The sequence below is a fragment of the Trichechus manatus genome, unplaced genomic scaffold (assembly GCF_000243295.1).
Source record: "Trichechus manatus latirostris isolate Lorelei unplaced genomic scaffold, TriManLat1.0 scaffold00074, whole genome shotgun sequence".
NCBI lineage: Eukaryota > Metazoa > Chordata > Mammalia > Sirenia > Trichechidae > Trichechus > Trichechus manatus.
Genome location: NW_004444010.1, coordinates 3,514,290 through 3,532,177, shown reverse-complemented (window position 1 = coordinate 3,532,177; position 17,888 = coordinate 3,514,290).

Below are 17,888 nucleotides of genomic sequence, written 5' to 3'. Positions count from 1 at the left end.
GGACACAATTCAAACAATAACAGCAAGTATATATATATATATATATATATATATAAAATTTATTCTTCCCTGTTCCGAATGTTTCCAATTCCTGCTCACTTCTTTCCACCCTTTGCTTATACAATCCACTCACTTTACACTCACTTTACCTAGATTGTCCTCCCCTGTATATCTTTTTATATAGGTATAACTTACCATGAAACTCACCTTTTTGAATGTACAATTCATTTTTTTCAATATATTCACAAAGTTGTGCAACCATTGATGCTGTCTATTCCAGATCATTTTCATTGCTTCAAAAAGAAACCCTCATACCAATCAGCAATCACTCTCCAATCCTTCCTCCCCCTACTCTCTGTAAACCACGCATCTACTTTCTGTATTTATGGGTTTTCCTATTCTGGACCTTTCATATAAATGGACTCATACAATATATGCCCATTGTGTCTGGCTGGTTTCCACTTTGCATAATAAATTCAAGTATCATCAAAACTGTAGCATGTATCTGTACTTCACTCCTTTTATGGTCAACTAGTATTCCGTTGTATGGATATGCTACATATTGTTCATTCATCAGCTGATAGGCAGTTAGGTTGTGTCCACTTTTTGGCTATCATGAATAATGCCACTAAGAATATTTGTGTACTAGTTTTTGTGTGGACATATGTTTTCAGTTCTCTTGGGTATACACTTATGAGTGGAATTTCTATGTCATATGGTAACTATGTTTAACTACGTGAACAGCTACTAAACTGTTTTCCAAAGTGGCTGCACCATTTTACATTCCTACCAGCAATGTATGAGGACTCCAATTTCCCCACATCCTCACCAACAATTGTTATTGTCTTGTCTTTTTTTTATTTTAGCCATCTTAACAGGTATGAAGTGGTATCTCATTGTGGTTTTGATTTACATTTCCATAGTAATTAAGATGTTGAGCATATTTTCATGTGCTTGTTGTTTATTCCTTAGAGAAATGTCCATTCAAATCCTCTGCTCATATTTTAATTGGGTTCTTCATCTTTTTATTGTTGACTTGTAAGATACTTATTTATATGTCTTGTTGTTGTTAGGTGTTATTGAGTCTCGCCATCCTTGCTTCTAATGAATATTGTGGCTGTACTTCTTCCAAGACAGATTTGTTCATTCTTCTGGCAGTCCATGGTATATTCAATATTCTTTGCCAACACCATAATTCAAAGGCATCAATTCTTCTTCAGTCTTCCTTATTCATTGTTCAGCTTTTATATACATATGAGGTGATTGAAAACACCATGGCTTGGGTCAGGCACATCTTAGTCCTTAAAGTGAAATTTTTTCTTTTTGACACTTTTCAAGGGTCTTTTGCAGGAGATTTGCCCAATGCAGTGCGTCATTTGATTTCTTGACCACTGTTTCCATGGGCGTTGACCATAGATCCAAGTAAAATGAAATTCTTGACAACGTCAATATTTTCTCCATTTATCATGATGTTGCTTACTGGTTTAGTTGTGAGGATTTTTGTTTTCTTTATTTTGAGCTATAGTCCATACTGAAGGCTATGGCCTTTGATCTTCATCAGTAAGTGCTTCAAGTCCTCTTCACTTTCAGCAAGCAAAGTTACATCATCTGCATATCGCAGCATGTCAGTGAGTCTTCCTCCAATCCTGATGCCCTGTTCTTCTTAATATAGTCCAGCTTCTCAGATTATTTGCTCAGCATGCAGACTGAATAAGTATGGTGAAAGATACAACACTGATGCACACCTTTCTTGACTTTAAAGCACTCAGTATTCCCTTGTTGTGTTCAAACAACTACCTCTTGATCTATGCACAAGTTCCTTATGAGCACAATTAAGTGTTCTGGAATTCCTATTCTTCACAATGTTATCCATAATTTATTATGGTCCACACAGTCGAATGCCTTTGCATAGTCAATAAAACACAAGTAAACATCTTTCTGGTATTCTCTGCTTTCATCAGCTATCACCAGCAATGATATCCCTGGTTCCACATCGTCTTCTGAATCCAGCTTGAATTTCTGGCAGTTCCCTGTTAATACACTGCTGCAGCTGCTTTTGAATGATCTTCAGCAAAATTTTACTACCCTGTGATATTAATGATATTGTTAAATAATTTCCACATTTTGTTGGATGACCCTTGTTGCAAATAGGTATAAATATGAATCTCTTCCAGTCAGTTGGTCAGGCAGCTGTCTTCCAAATTTCTTGCATAGACCAGTGAGCACTTCCAGCACTGCATCCATTTGTTGAAACATCTCAGTTGGTGTTCCATCAATTCCTGGAGCCTTGTTTCTCACCAATGCCTTCAGTGCAGCTTGGACCTCTTCCTTCAGCACCACAGTTCCTGATCACATGCTACCTCCTGAAATGGTTGAAAGTCCACCAATTCTTTTTGGCATAGTTTCTCTGTGTATTCTTTCCATCTTGTTTTGATGCGTCCTGCACTGTTCTATAATTTCCCTGCAGAATCCTTCATTATTGCAACTAGATGCTTGAATTTTTCCTTCAGTTCTATCAGCTTGAGAAATGCTGAGCTTGTTCTTCCCTTTTAGTTTTCTATCTTCAGGTCTTTGCATATATTGTTAAAATACTTTACTTTGTCGTCTTCAGCAGCCCTTTGAAATCTTCTGTTCAGCTCTCTTACTTCATCATTTCTTCCTTTTGCTTTTGTGTCCTATATTCAAGAGCAACTTTCAGAGTCTCTTCTCACACTCATTTTGATCTTTTGTTTCTTTCCTGTGTTTTTAATGACTTCTTGCTTTCTTCATGTATGATGTCCTTGATGTCATTCCACAATCTGTCTGTTCTTTGGTCAACAGTGTTCAATGCATCAAATCTATTCTTCAGATGGTCTCTAAATTCAGGTGGGGTATACTCAAGATCATACTTTGGCTCTCATGGATTTGTTCTAATTTTCTTCACCTTCAACTTGAAGATGTATATGAGTAATTCATGATCTGTTTCACAGTCTACACCTGGCCTTGTTCTAACTGATGATATTGAGCTTTTCCATTGTCTCTTTCAACAGATGTAGTCGATTTCATTCCTTTGTATTCCATCTCGCTAGATCCACATGTATAGTCGCCATTTATGTCGGTGAAAAAAGGCAGTGAAGAAGTCAGTGGTCTTGAAAAATTCTATCAAGAGACCTCAGGCATGGTTTCTATCACCAAGGCCATATTTTCCAAATACCAATCCTTCCTCTTTGTTTCCAGCCTTCACATTCCAATCGACAGTGATTATCAAGGCATCTTGATGGCATGTTTGACCAATTTCAGACTTCCTCTTTGGCCTTGTTAGCTGGTGCATAAACTTGAATAATATTAATATTAATTGTCTTCCTTGTAGGTGTATGGATATTATCCTATCACTGACAGCTTTGTACTTCAGAATAGATCTTGAAATGTTCTTTTTGACAATGAATACGATGCCATTCCTCTTCAATTTGTCATTCCTGGCAGAGTAGACCATATGACTGTCTGATTCAAAGAGGCCAATACCAGTCCATTTCAGCTCACTAATGCCTAGGATACTGATGTTTATGTGTTCCATTTCATTTTTGACTTCCAATTTACCTAGATTCATACTTTGCACATTATATATTTCGATTATTAATGAATGTTTGCAGCTGTTTCTTCTCATTTTGAGTTGTGCCACATCAGCCAAAGAAAGTTCCAATGTCTTGACTCCATCCATGTCATTAAGGTCTACTTACTTTCAGAAAGCATCTCCTCCCCAGTGGTATTTTGAGCTCCTTCCAACCTGAGAGGCTCATCTTCCAGCACTATATCAGACAATGTTCCACTGCTATTCATAAAGTTTTCACTGACCAGTTTTTTCAGAAGCCAACTGCCAGGTCTTTCTTCCTACTCTGTCTTAGTCTGGAAGCTCTGCTGAAACCTATCCTCATAGGGTGACTTTGCTGGTATTTGAAATACCATTGGCAAAGCTTCCAGTATCACAGCAACATGCAAGCCACCATGGTATGACAAACTGACAGACACATCTACAGATATAGAAATAGATGCTAGTCCCTTATCAGATACACGATTTCCAAATATTTTCTCCCATTGTGTGGATTCTTCTCACTGTGAGGATAGTGCTCTCTGAAGCAAAAACTCTGCTGCATCTTATCAATCAAAATTCTTCTCATTCTCAAGACCATTTTTAATGCCACCTATTTCTTGATATTCTTCTTTATTCTCTCAAATTAATGGTATCTCTTCATTCTTTTGCAAGGGCAGAGCAATTGGTTAACATTTGCTATTATATTTAAAACATTTTACCTTCCGCAAGTGTTATTTTTCTCAACATTTGGATCCTCAAGATCAGTGACAGTGTTTTATAAACTTTGTTTTCTCCACAGGAGCTTTCCTTGAAGCAAGAACCCCAAAATACATTTTGCTAATTTATGAAAGAAGCAAGAGTCAGTAGAGCTAAGAAAGGTAAACTGCATATGGTTGTGTAATATGTATATGAGTCTGGGGAGCATATTTAAAGTAACCTTTCAGTATGACCACATTTTTATGAAAACTGCTCTGTTTTGGGGTGGGGATGTCAAAGTGGGATAATTATTCTTGGGTACTACTAAACAGAATGCTACCCAGAATTGTATTACCTTACAGTATTTTGTTTATTTCCCACTTAGATTTTTTAAAGTAGACACATTTAAGAATGTTCTATTTATCAGCACAAAACACAAACTCTTTTGGGCATGTTTACCATATATTTAATGATAATATCGTATATTCTTTTAATCATGTTTTCTTTTACTGTTCACAACTAGAAATTTATCGTCTTTCAGTGTGTATCTTTAAAACCACCAGTTCTTGATTGCGCACTTCTCAGGGTTAAATTAGCATTGGTCTTCCTTCCCTTATGACTAGGTAATACTGTACTAATGAAAAACAGGGACTCTTTATTTATAATGGCCTTGGGGTCAATTATCAATTTATCATCATGTCCTGCAGATTTAAAATAAAATATGATGTTCAGTATAACCATTGTACAAAATTGACATTAAGTAGATTCTCTGACTTTGGACTTAATAAAAAATACAAAGAGTGCTGCCTAAAAGGTTTCTCCAACTATAAATTCTATTAGGTAGCTTTTAATACAAGACAGTAGGAAACTGGAAAACTAAATTAGAGAGATTTTTTTCACTGCTGTTTTTTGTCTCATGCTTGTGAACAGTCACAGGAGGACAGTTTGCTAATTTACAGAAACAATATTCCAGATCTTTATAATAATAATTCAAAACCTGTCTAAATTTTTACTTATGTCAATTTCTGTGTAGATCTTAAAATATTTACATCCAGTGTCAACCTGTTTGCATGAGACATTCTGTTAACCTAAGAAATATGTGCTTTAAAATGAGAATCAATAATTTCTTATGTCAAAAATAACCTAAACCTTTTGTGTTTACCGAATTATCCATGTACATCAGACTAAGACCACCTTGAGACTATCCTGGAAGACCGTGTGATAACATAACATTTTACATTCTACCTTTTATTGAAGATAGCACTAATTCCCACACAGGCATGTTACTAGTCATGCTGACACTCAAGTCCTATTAGTGTGAGATGAGGATCGCATATCCTCCCTACGCACACATTAGTATTTACACACTTTAAATCCAACAGACTCAATGAGAATATAAATGCAGCTATGGAGTTTAAGGTTGATTGAATACCTGAAAGGCTGAGGTTCTTTTGATTGTTAACATTTGATGGCAGAATTTACCTAAGTCCTACCCAATGAAGAATGAGGAAATTCTAGGGACTATGCTGTTAGTTTCTCAGTAACACTAGTCATATTTCAAGCAAGGCTTCAAACCAGTTATTTTCAGTTTGACCCCTTGATGAGAATTTTCGTTTCACATAAGAATCACCTAAAGAACTTGTTAAAATGTAGATTCTGATTCAGTACATCTGTGGTGAAAATGCAACTTGTCAGCTGAGGGTCAAACTGAAAATAAACAGTCTGAAGACCTGATTTCAAGTGCTCAATAGCCACATGTGGCTAAGTTTGTTAGTATTGAACAGCATAAAAAACATTTCTATCATTGGAGAAAGTCTATTGGACAGTGTTGTTATAGAAAGCAAGGGACCAATTCATTATACCTAGTGTCCATTACATCTTCAATGACCATTACATCCTCAGTGACCTCACTTTTGGAGAGTGATTTAGTCTAGGGCTGGAATTGTCAATTCTGCCAATTTTACATGCTTATCTGCACCTTAAGGTTAATTCTCTTTGGTAATAAGAATAGAAATAGACAGTAAAAAAGAAATAGAGGAACATAAATGATCTGAGGATTTGATATCATGTACGGATTCAATATATTATTAATGCCATGGAACTTTGTCCCTTATGTCAGAAGATGTTTTTATTAAGAACAAAAAGTAAATCCAGAGAGTCTCAAAAGATCCAGTATTGATAAATTTTGTTTGTTGGTTTTAAATGACTGCCAGAGTAGGCACATTACATATTTTCACAATAATCACGCAATAACTAGTTTCTTAATTTATACTTTTTCATATTTATTTTAAATGAAAAAATTAAGGCATAAGAGAATGTGTGTATGTGTGTATCTATCATGGGAATACAAATAAGATATCAGTATTCTATGCTGATACTTTATCTAATTGGAAGCATTTAAAATATTTGAACACAATTTTCTTTTAGATCCTTTAAAGCATACTGGTATTGGAGGAAAAAAATGTCACTTCCAAGAAAAATACGTATATATATGTATGTTACATATATATCCTTCTTTCATAGAACTACTTCAGGCAATACATACATCACAATGAAGACCTTAGACTAATTGTGGATAAACATCTGGGAACTTGGTTTAAATTTTATTTTGTGTGAGCACAGGTAATACTCTTCCCCCCACTTGCCAGAAGCAGCCTAGCAGAAACTGGCTTTGGTTACAAACATGTCTTCTTTTTTAATGTTTTTTCACATTATAATCTCAAAGTGACCATTAAAAAAAAAAAATAGTAACAATTTCTGACTGCTCTGGGAAGAAAGGCCTTAGATATTAGGCATGGATGGGATGGTTTTCTTTGAAGGAAATATATTACCCATTAACCACTTTCAGTCTTAGTCCAAACTCTGGATGTCATTATGCAAAGTACACCAACAGGTTGTCCAGACAAGGAAGGTTTTCAAGCAGCACCTTCTGCTAAGCACCCCCACCGCATGGCACGCCCAGATTCTGTCTAAGCAATTGATGAATGTACTTCAGGCAGGGCTAGGACATGACTCAGTACAGTTCTCTAAACGGTGATAAATGACCACCTTTGTGTGAAATGGGTTAGGTGGGAGGGCCACCCTTTGACAAGGCAGAAAATGAAATGATTACTATTGGATTCTATTGACTTGTCTGCTTAGAACAGTTGTGCCTCTTCCTAGAGGTTAATTGGACTTGAACTCAAGAAATTAAGAGGTCAGCTAGGGTCACAGTGACAGCAGGCCCACTTTTAACTTGCTGCTAATAACATTTGGCAGAAGGAGGATGAATCTGGGAATTTTAGCCTGGGTGCATTTCAATTTCTTTAAGAGTAATGATTTGTACAAATTATTAAACAATCCTTAACTTTGTATTACACAAAAAATGCAATGTGTTTTCAGTTCCTAACAGGTACTCTTATATAACTGCGGATTTTCTTGAAACAATAAACAGAATACAGGCCTTGGTTTACTTAAATGTTAAAATGTCTAAAATGGATAGATATTCTTAATAGAATAGTTTTATTGAGGACTCTTCATCCAGAAACTTGGATTAAAAAAAAAAAATCCAGAAATGTTTGAAAATGCCATTCTAATTTATATACTGGGATCTTTCTTTTTACTCAAAACTAAATGTTATCCATATTCTATCACAGAAAATGAAAGGCAAGCAGAGTGAAATATTTCAACATGTATATGGTAAGGCATATTCTAATTCTGTGTAAACTTTCTTATTTCACAAGTATGTTTGCAAGCTTTACACATTTTAACTTCAGAATATAGTAAAATAATGGAATTGTTTCTGCTTTCTGATGATATATCCAAATTTAGTCCCACAAGACTTACTTCACCTTCACTGCTCCTTTCTTGGTTACTTTACACTTTGGGGCTCCTTGCTTGACACTAACACTGGCACTTCCCCGTGTGGCACCTGCTCCACTACTGAACCCCCTCAGTGAGCCCGAGTAGGGGGCAGGACCTGAAACTGTGCCTGTGGTAGGTAGGGGTAGAATGTGGTGCAAAATACCAGGAAGGAGGGCCTCCAGGGAGACTTGGGATGTGACTGGGCAGTGTGGTCCAGATGGTCAGGAGCAAGGCACATAGCCTAATTAGTGCTCCTGCTCCAGCAGCTGTGTAACTAGGGCAACAGGAGGCAGGGAGGCATCCTTGCATGCTCACAGCCTTGAAGCTGTTCTCTAGCCCTCCAGCTTTTTGGAGATCAGTTAGTGCAGGTCAGCTACTTGCCCCTTGTTCCTAAGAAACTTAGGCAAGATGGAGAAATGATTTTTGCTTCTTTGCCCTGGGGTAAACCCAAAGGAATAACTGAGTTTCGGAGATCATGCATATAGCTCCTTTTCCTAAGAAAATAGCTTTGTTTCTCTTATATGCAATGGCGCCTCAGTGAGAAGAGTACCACAAATGAAGCTCTAGGAATACTATCTTATAAAAAGAGTATGGTATGCTAACCAGACTCTTTACCACCTGGATAGTAAACCTCATTACTGGTTAACTGAATAAATTAGACAATCTCTAAAACAATCAGAGGGAATATGCCAGGTTTTGATTTATGCAGTAGAGGAGAAAGTGCTCTGGCTAGGAATCAGGAAGCTCATATTCTAGGCCCATCTCTGCCTCTTACTAAAAATGATCCTACACGAGTAATTGAACTATGCTGGTCCTCATTCCCATTTGTAAAATGAAGGCGTTGGTTTAGCAATCACTAAAAGCCCTTATGGATTTGAAAATCTGAGCATCTATGGCAGTGGTTCTCAACCCTGGCTGCACATTAGAATCACCTGGGGAGCTTTAAATTGAATTAATCTCTAGGGATGGACCTGGACACTGGCATGTCTTAAAAATCCCCCAGGTGATTCTAATGTGCAGCCAGGGTCGTGACCCACAGCTCTGTGATATCGCCAAATCCAGGGCCAAATGCCTGTAACTATAACACAGCTCACATTTATTGAGCACTCAACAGAAGCACTATACTTGTCATCAATTATCCAAATTATGCAATTATTGCAACCAGCTATGGGTTGGGTATTATTCGCCACACTTTATCCCATTTTACAAATAAGGAAACTGAGGCTTAAGCGATGAAATAAATTAGCCAAGGACATTTAGCTGGAAAGCAGTAGAGTCAACCAAATTTGAGCCTGGTTGAAACTCCAGCACCTGTGCTCCTAACCTGTGCTCCTACTTTATAGCATTAGGACACATGTTTTATCTGCTTCTCTACTCCTGAGTCAGCATGTATTATTGAAGAATCTTTGACTGGGTATAGATGCAGCTGCTATTTGCAACTGAAAGTCTAATACCTGTGACTGGACTCATGTATCTCTGTGTTCATACCTCCAAAGACAATGTTCATCCCGGGCTTAAACCAAAACCTTCACAGCACCCTATTTAGGTAAAAGCAAGATCTTTCTAGAAGCTGAACAAATAAACTGCAGAATTAACATCCCTTTACTCTGTAAAAGAGCCCCGGTGGCGCAGAGGTTAAGTGTTCGGCCACTAACCAAAAGGTCATCATTTCACCATCCACTCCTTGGAAACCCTATGGGGCAGTTCTACTCTGTCCTATAGGGTCACTATGAGTTGGAATCGACTGGATGGCAACAGGTTTTTATGTTTTTTGGGGTGGTGGTGGGGGGTTTACTCTGTAGAGGGATGTTGTCCTGGCAAAATCCCTTGGATCTTTGGTTGCAGGGCTGAGGATGTCTAGCGATGCCATGATCCTGATTTAAGATGCTCATTAATGACAGGCAAAATATTGAAACTTCTACTTTTTTTGTGTGTTTCCCAACAAAAAATGTAGAAGTGCATGTTGTATGGTCAGGGTGAATCTTAACTGATCATAAAAATTCAGTATCTCTTCTTCTTGCCTACAAAAATAAGGCCTCTTAAAATTAGATGATAGTAACATAAAACATATGCATGTTTAGACACATTTTGCATTTTGAGGTCCAGCGGCCCACTGAATGTACCAATGGCATTCACATTCATTGAAATGTATTACTTTAAAGGAAAATTTATCTAAAAAATTTTGAATAATTTATAATTAACTCATCATATCACTGCTTATGAAGAAAGTTTTGATGATCCAGAAGGTGTTTTCACCTTTTTAAAAATGTCTATAAAGTTTTTTGCTTAATGTGGACAGTTAAACTATGTCAAGAGTAAATGAAGCTGAACTCCGTATTTTCTAGCTTGTTCTATAGGCATCTCATGGAAGGAATGCTTGGGAATTCTCTTGCTGGTTGTTAAATAACACCAATCCTCCTCAGCTATGTTGTTGTTCTGTGCGCCAGGAGGGTAACCCAATTGCTTTACTAAATACCGACTCAACTTCGAGAGAACTGAGGGTTTGCTATCTATTAAGCCTGGATGCAATTCAGAAAGAAAAGCACCAACCCACATTTAAAGTTAGGCCCAGGTGAGGACAAATGGATGTAGACACGCATGCATCAGTGCAACTTTTCACAAAGGAAAGTGAAGATAGATTCCTTTCCTTTGAACCATAATTCCTCTAACCTGTATTGTGGCCTGTCAACAAAGCATTAGCATTAATTTTACCACAAGGCCTGATTGAAGGCAAGGCAGCAGGCTACAGCTGCCATATTTTTTTAACCTCAATGTTTTCAAGTACCGTTTATCCAAATAGAATGGGTACCTTCACGATATAGAATCATGCTGGAAGTGAGAGAACTAACTCACTAATTTCAGAAACACTGATTGAATCTGTCACTATTCCTGTGCCTATCCCTGTGGTAGGCCCTGCAATAATTGAAAAATTATACCCAAGTTGAAAAAAAAAAAATTCTGTTTGGTTAACTGAAACATGTGCAAGTTTTAAAACAGAATATTTGGTATCTGTATCAGTGAAGTCTGGACCTTTAAGCTTTGTATATTGTATAGTACTGTGCTTTTCTGAGAATTAACAATACTTTATATGCTTCTCTCACTATGTCATCAAACCTTATAAAATGAGGAAATTATGTCAATAATATATGTATATTTAAATTGGGACACTTAATTACATTTCTTTGTTATACTTTAAAGAGCTAATGCAACAGAGAAAAATGCTATTTAAAAACAACAGAGAAAAATGGCATTTAAAAAAGACTACTGTTTATAGAAGAATGAATAAATCTCTCTTGGAAGAAGTATAGCCACAATGTTCATTAGAAGCAAGGATGGTAAGACTTCATCTCACATACTTTGGACATGTTATCAGGAGGGATCAATCCCTGGAGAAGGACATCATGCTTGGTAAAATAGAGGGTCAACAAAAAAGAGGGAGACCCTCAATGAGATGGATTGTCACAATGGTTGCCAACAACGAGCTCAAACATAGCAACAATTGTGAGGGTGCTGCAGGACTGGGCAGTGTTTCATTCTGTTGTACATAGGGTTGCTATGAGTCGGAACCAACTTGACAACACAACAACAACAAGAACAGCAGGTACAGAAAGTGGAACTTAAGAAAGGTGCTGTTGTTGTTAGTTGCTGTGTAGGTGGCTCCTATTCATGGCGACCTTATGCATAAGAGAATAAAATGTTGCCTGGTCCTGCGCCATGTTCACGATTGTTAGTATATTTGAGCCCATTGTTGCAGTCACTGTGTCGATCCATCTTATCGAGGGTTTCCCATGTTTTCACTGACCTTCTACTTTACCAAACATGATGTCCTTTTCTAGCAACTGGTCTTTCCTGATGACGTGCCCAAAGTAAGCAAACCTAAGTCTAGCCATCCTTGCTTCTAAGGACATTCTGGTTGTATTTCTTCTAAGACTGATTTGTTCATTCTTCTGGCAGTCAGTGGTATGATCGATATTCTTCCCCTAAGTAGGCTATCTTGCCTTTTCTTTTTTGTTCCTTTCTTTGCTTTTTTATTCTTTCCTCCCCTTTCCTTTCTGTCACCTCCCTTTCCTCCCCTCCCCCTTCCATTTCTTCAACTCCTTTCTCTTCTCTCCCCTCACCTTCCCTCCTTTTCCCTTTCTTTCACTCAGTAGAGTACTTGGAATGCAAATTCAGGATTATGAGCTACAGAGCGTTGTGAAGAGAAGAGTTTGGATTTCTCAGAGCAGTGACACACTAAAAGTGTGAAGAGAAGAGTTTGGATTTCTCAGAGCAGTGACACACTAAAAGTAAGAGAGAAAGATAAAAGAAGGAAGTGGAAGTTGGAATAGGGGTAAGACTAAATGACAAATCACTGTTGGCAGTGTGCCCAATATGACTGTTATGAAAAGGAATGTCTAATGTGGAATTGAAAGCTGTTTTTTTGTGTGATGTGCTGAGGGATCCCTCCTTGTGACCCTTACATCTTCAGTAGAATCTGCTGTATTTATAAAATCTCATTGTTTTCATTTTGTTTTGTTCAAAGCAACCAAGAAAGGGCAGAGTTTCACACCTGGGTACACATAATGCAAACCAGAGATAGCAGGCACAAACACAAGCCTTGGAAGCAATGCCCATGGAATCCAAGCAAGCCCTCAGTGCATCTGCTGAAATGTTGGAGAGAAATTTAATCTTTCAAGAAACACTAAATTTAAATTCCTAGCCAACATTATCTAGATCAAGAGATAGCTATGTTAAAATTGAGTTGAGTGCTATTAGGAATCTCAGAAAGTATATCTAGTTTAATTCCTTAATTTAAAGATAACGGAATGGAGGCCTTCCCTGGTAGGACTGAAGTGTTCTTGCACTGTATTCTTATCCAGCTGGCAAATGGCAACAAGGTTTTGGAACTTCAAAATCAGTAAGAGCTTTTTGTTTGTTTACTATAATGGGTGCTTCTCATTTGTTTTAAACCATATATTAGTTTCCTAGGGCTACCGTAACAAAAATACCACAGACTGAAGAGCTTATAAGAGGAAAAATGTATTGTCTCATAATTCTGGGGGCTAGAAGTCCAAATCAATGTGTCAGCCAGATCATGCTCCCTTGTTTCCAGGAAAAGATACTTGCTTATTTCTCCCAGCTTCTGGTAGCCCCAGGCATTTCTTGGCTTGAAGATGTAACTTCACATGACTATCCTTCCTTGTCTGTCTCTCTCTGTCTCTTCTCCTCTTTTATAAAGACACCACTCCTATTGGCTTAGGACCCACCCTACTCTAGTATGACCTCATGTTAACTGATAACATGTTCAGATCCTATTTCCAAACAAAGTCACGTTCACTACCAGAGGCTAGGACTTCAAGATATCTTTAAAAAAAAGAAAAATCAAACGCATTGCTATCAAGTTGATTCCAACTCATAGCGACCCTAAAGAACGGAGTAGAACTTTAGGGTTTCCAGGAAGTGGCTGGTAGATTCAAACTGCTGATCTTTTGGTTAGCAGCCAAGTTCTTAACCACTGCGCCACAAGGGCTCCAAGATATCTTTTAGGCGGATACTATTCAATCGATAACTGACCATATAATAAAATATATTTTTCAACCCCCAGCTCTGTACTGCCTCCTTAAGCTTCCCAACTTTACTAGCTTTAATTTTTTTTGAAAATTCAGAAGAAAATACTCACTGTTGTTTTTTAAATCAAAGTAAGATAACTGGATGTGAGAATGCCTTGCAAATTCCAAAGTTCTGAAAAATACAGGGTATGTTATTTCCCGTTACTCAACTCTGTAAAAATTTCTTAAAAAATGTTCTCTTTAATCTAATGAGAAAAATCTGATTTTATTTTCAAATCAGCACTTTTCAGATTGACAAAATACGTTCTGCTATTAACTGGCACTGGGCACATTTCTATCACTGATTTTTCCAGAAGACAAGTGCACGCATGCAGACACACACACACACACACACACACACACACACACACCCCTTAGTAGAAACTTCCAGTTGGTGTGGCAGAAAAATGGAAATTCATTTATATTGTTGTTAAACAGGGCTAAGTTAAAACTCTGGTCACTCCATTAAATAGTTTCTTATCCTGGAGTAAATTATCTATGCCTCAGTTTCTTCTTTTGTGAAATGGGATCAATGCCCTTTTCATGGATTGAATTGTGTCCCCAAAAAATATGTGTCAGCTTGGTTAGGCCATGATTCCCAGTATCCTGTGGTTGTCCTCCATTCTGTGATTTTCCTACGTGTTATAAATCATAATCTCTGCCTGTGGTTAAAGAGGATTAGGGTGGAATGTAACACCTTTGCTCAGGTCACATTCCTGATCCTCTGTTAAGGGAGTTTCCCTGGAGTATGGCCCACACCACCTTTTGTTTTACAAGAGATAAAAGGAAAGGGAAGCAAGAATAGAGTCGGGGACCTCATAATTCCCAAGAAAGCAGTGTCAGGAGCAGAGCGTGTCCTTTGGACCCCAGGGTTCTTGTGTGGAGAAGCTCCTAGTCCAGGGGAAGATTGATGACAAGGAACTTCCTCCAGAGCCGACAGAGAGAGAAAGCCTCCCCCTGGAGCTAACGCCCTGAATTTGGACTTGTAGCCTACTAGACGGTGAGCAAATAAATTTCTCTTTGTTAAAGCCATCTACTTGTGGTATTTCTGTTATAGCGGCACTAGGTGCCCAAGACAGCCCTTTTGTGGTGTTGTTGTGGAGATACAACAAATAGCGGATTCCAAAATGCTGTCTGCAGAAGTGCACATTTGTGTTATGCTTATAGAAATGGCTTATGATTGAAATGGGAAAGGCAGGGTATGGCCCTCTCAGAGGTGCCCATTGGATGAACAAAAAGCAGCATGCAGAGTACTTGGCAAGGAGGGGACACACATGGCAAACGTTAGCTCCCTTCCCACTTCTTTAAAACCAGTCACATAAACTTAGTTTCGTGGGGTGAAAGAGAGCTTTTTTTTAAATTGCATTCTCAATTACGTTAAGACTTGTGTTCCTTTATGTTATTAAAAAAATAAAAAATAAAAAAAAATCAGGTATGAGGGGTAAACAAGGCTAGGGTAATAAATATACATATATTTTGTCTAGTGGGCTCCCAGTCAGCCCTTAAAGCTGTTTACTTCAGTAAAGAGCTGACTTACAATTGATCTGACTTTCTGTCAGGGGGATTGTGCTAATGTTAACACAGCTCTGCTGGGTCTGGCACATGAAAGTGTGGACCCGAAGGGTGAAGGCAGTTACTGAAAGGGAAAGACTAGAAGAGCTTTTAACCTCTCCAATTTCTAGTGCCCGTGAGATCATATTGGATGTGGTACAGACATTGCTTTACTCTGAACAGTGGGGCAATTCAAAGACTCTTATATTTTTGCATCACAAGTACCAAAGAAAATATTTACATTTAAATCCATTGCATTTTTAAGCTTTTTGGTAGACATTTAGAATATGGCAATTTTGTCTCAACCTGAGTTAATGTAAGGATAACATTTTTTTAAAGGTAAACATTTATTTCAATAAATGTTTTTATTTCATCAGAGATTTGAACAAGAATATCCACAAGTGAGTGGAAAGGTAAACCAACTTTTTAAAACTAACATAGTAAGGAAATAGAATTATAACAAAGGTATTTTGTTCCATATATTAACTGATTTTTAGGAGCGATATAATTCTTGACTTGCTTTTAGATACTCAGAAATTCCTGTCCCTGCACACTACTTAATACTTGATAAAGATTCTAAAACATTGGCCATAGTTTATAACTGAGTGTGATAGATTTTAAAATGCCCTAAATGTTTTATCTGAAGAGAAATATTAATTTTTTATAGCATAAATGTAAAACTAGGATTAATCTTAGTTTTCTGCAGTAACCCTTTAGTTAGCAACTTAACTAAAATATATATAATATTCTTATACTATATGATATTTTCTTTTCTCTTAGGATAATAATGATTTCCTAAAGTAGCATTTTGGAAAAAAATGTTGATATATTTATTCCAAGTTGATTGTAAAAACCACTGCAATGAATACAAAAATGAGTTACTTACCTACTTAATATTGCAAAGACAGTGTTATACACACTATTTGAGCACTTTAAAGAATAAAAAAATATCAAAGACAAAGGAAAATGAGGAATCATCTTGAGGCCAAATATATTCTGAGAAATAACAAAGCCAGACATAGTTAAGACATAGACTAATTCAGTTGTATCCAGTCCATAAAGCCCCTGACAACGCTCTTGTAACCCCAATGGACAAAATATTATCAAAACAAAGATATAAAGAGAAGAATAAACCCAAGATGGGCTAAGTAGCAGTATGTAGAAATAAGCATAAAACTCATTTTTACAATAATGTTCCAGAAATGGATGTTAATTCCTTCTATTGAAGAAGTTCTTACCACACTGGCTAAGTCTTGGTTATCAGGATAGGGGATTTTTTAATTCTATAAATATAAACTTCAAAGGATCTAACATGCTGCTTAAGTGAACATTTTATCTTGGAAAAAATAATAATCTTTTTATTGAAAGTTTTACTTAATCTGACAGTGGTAAATTGGTAGAAGTTGAGGAGAAAAACCTCTCCATTAGATCATCCAAGAGCAGATTTTAAATAGTCTTTGGCTAGCGAAAGTTACCATGGTGGCTATTTTGAGCAGGTAAACTACCTGGAATCAATGAACTCTTTTTAACAGCCCTCCTCCCAATTTCCATATGAGGAATTACTTTTTGCCTGTTGTGTGTAGTTTGAGGATGTTGATAAATCAGGTTGTTTGGTCCTCCCTCCAGGAATATATGTTTTTGAAGACTTCTTTTAGGGCCTTTGTTATGAATTAATTGTGCCCCCCTAAAAACTATGTTGAAATCCTAAACTCTGTACCTTTGAATGTGACCCTGTTTCAAGACAGTGTTTTTCTTTTGTTATGTTACTTAGATCATTTCAGAGTAGGGTGGGTCCTAAATTTAATCACTTCTGAGTGTTATCAAAACAGGAAACCGCCATCAAGAGACTTACACACAGGAGAAAAACACCATGTGACAACAGAGGCAGATGCATCTACAAGCCCAGGAACTCCAAGGATTTCCAGAAACTATGAGAAGCTGAAAGAAACAAAGAAAGATCATCCTCTAAAGCCAATACCCTGAATTCAGACTTCTACATTCCAGAACTGTGAAAAAATTAATTTCTTGTTTGTGGAGGATGGGGCTGGCATGCCAGTGGGCTGAGAAAACAGGGTCACTCAGAGTGGTGGGAGCAGGGCCACCAACCCAATGGGTCAGGAAAACAGGGCTGCCCAAAGATGAGGAGACAAGGCCAACATCCACAGTGGAGGGGCCACTGTCCAGAGTTTGAAGGGCAGGGCCCCTTCCCAGAGTCAGAAGGGTGGGGCTGATGCCCATATGGTCACAGAGAACACAGAATTATTTTCAAGACTCGCTCAACTCAATGGCAATGGGATTTTTTTCAGAGTTTTGAGGTTTAATAAAATTAGTCCTGCTAGATTTTGTACTTGCTTGGTACTATCTCCTGACTATTTGAATTTTATTGGTACATTTTGTCCAAAATCTAATGATATTAATGACTGAATGGTTTATTACACAGCCTGTAATGTTCAACACACCTTTCTTTAAATCCTCACTCTGTACTATTTAAGGACTTTGATATTATCATTTTTAAGTTCCTTCATCGAAAAATGGGAATACAAAGGCTATTTAGTAGAGTGGCTATAAGACTTGAATTAGACAGCAAATGCTTACATTTGATGTATATCAAATACTCAATAAAATTTAACGTGTCTCCTGCG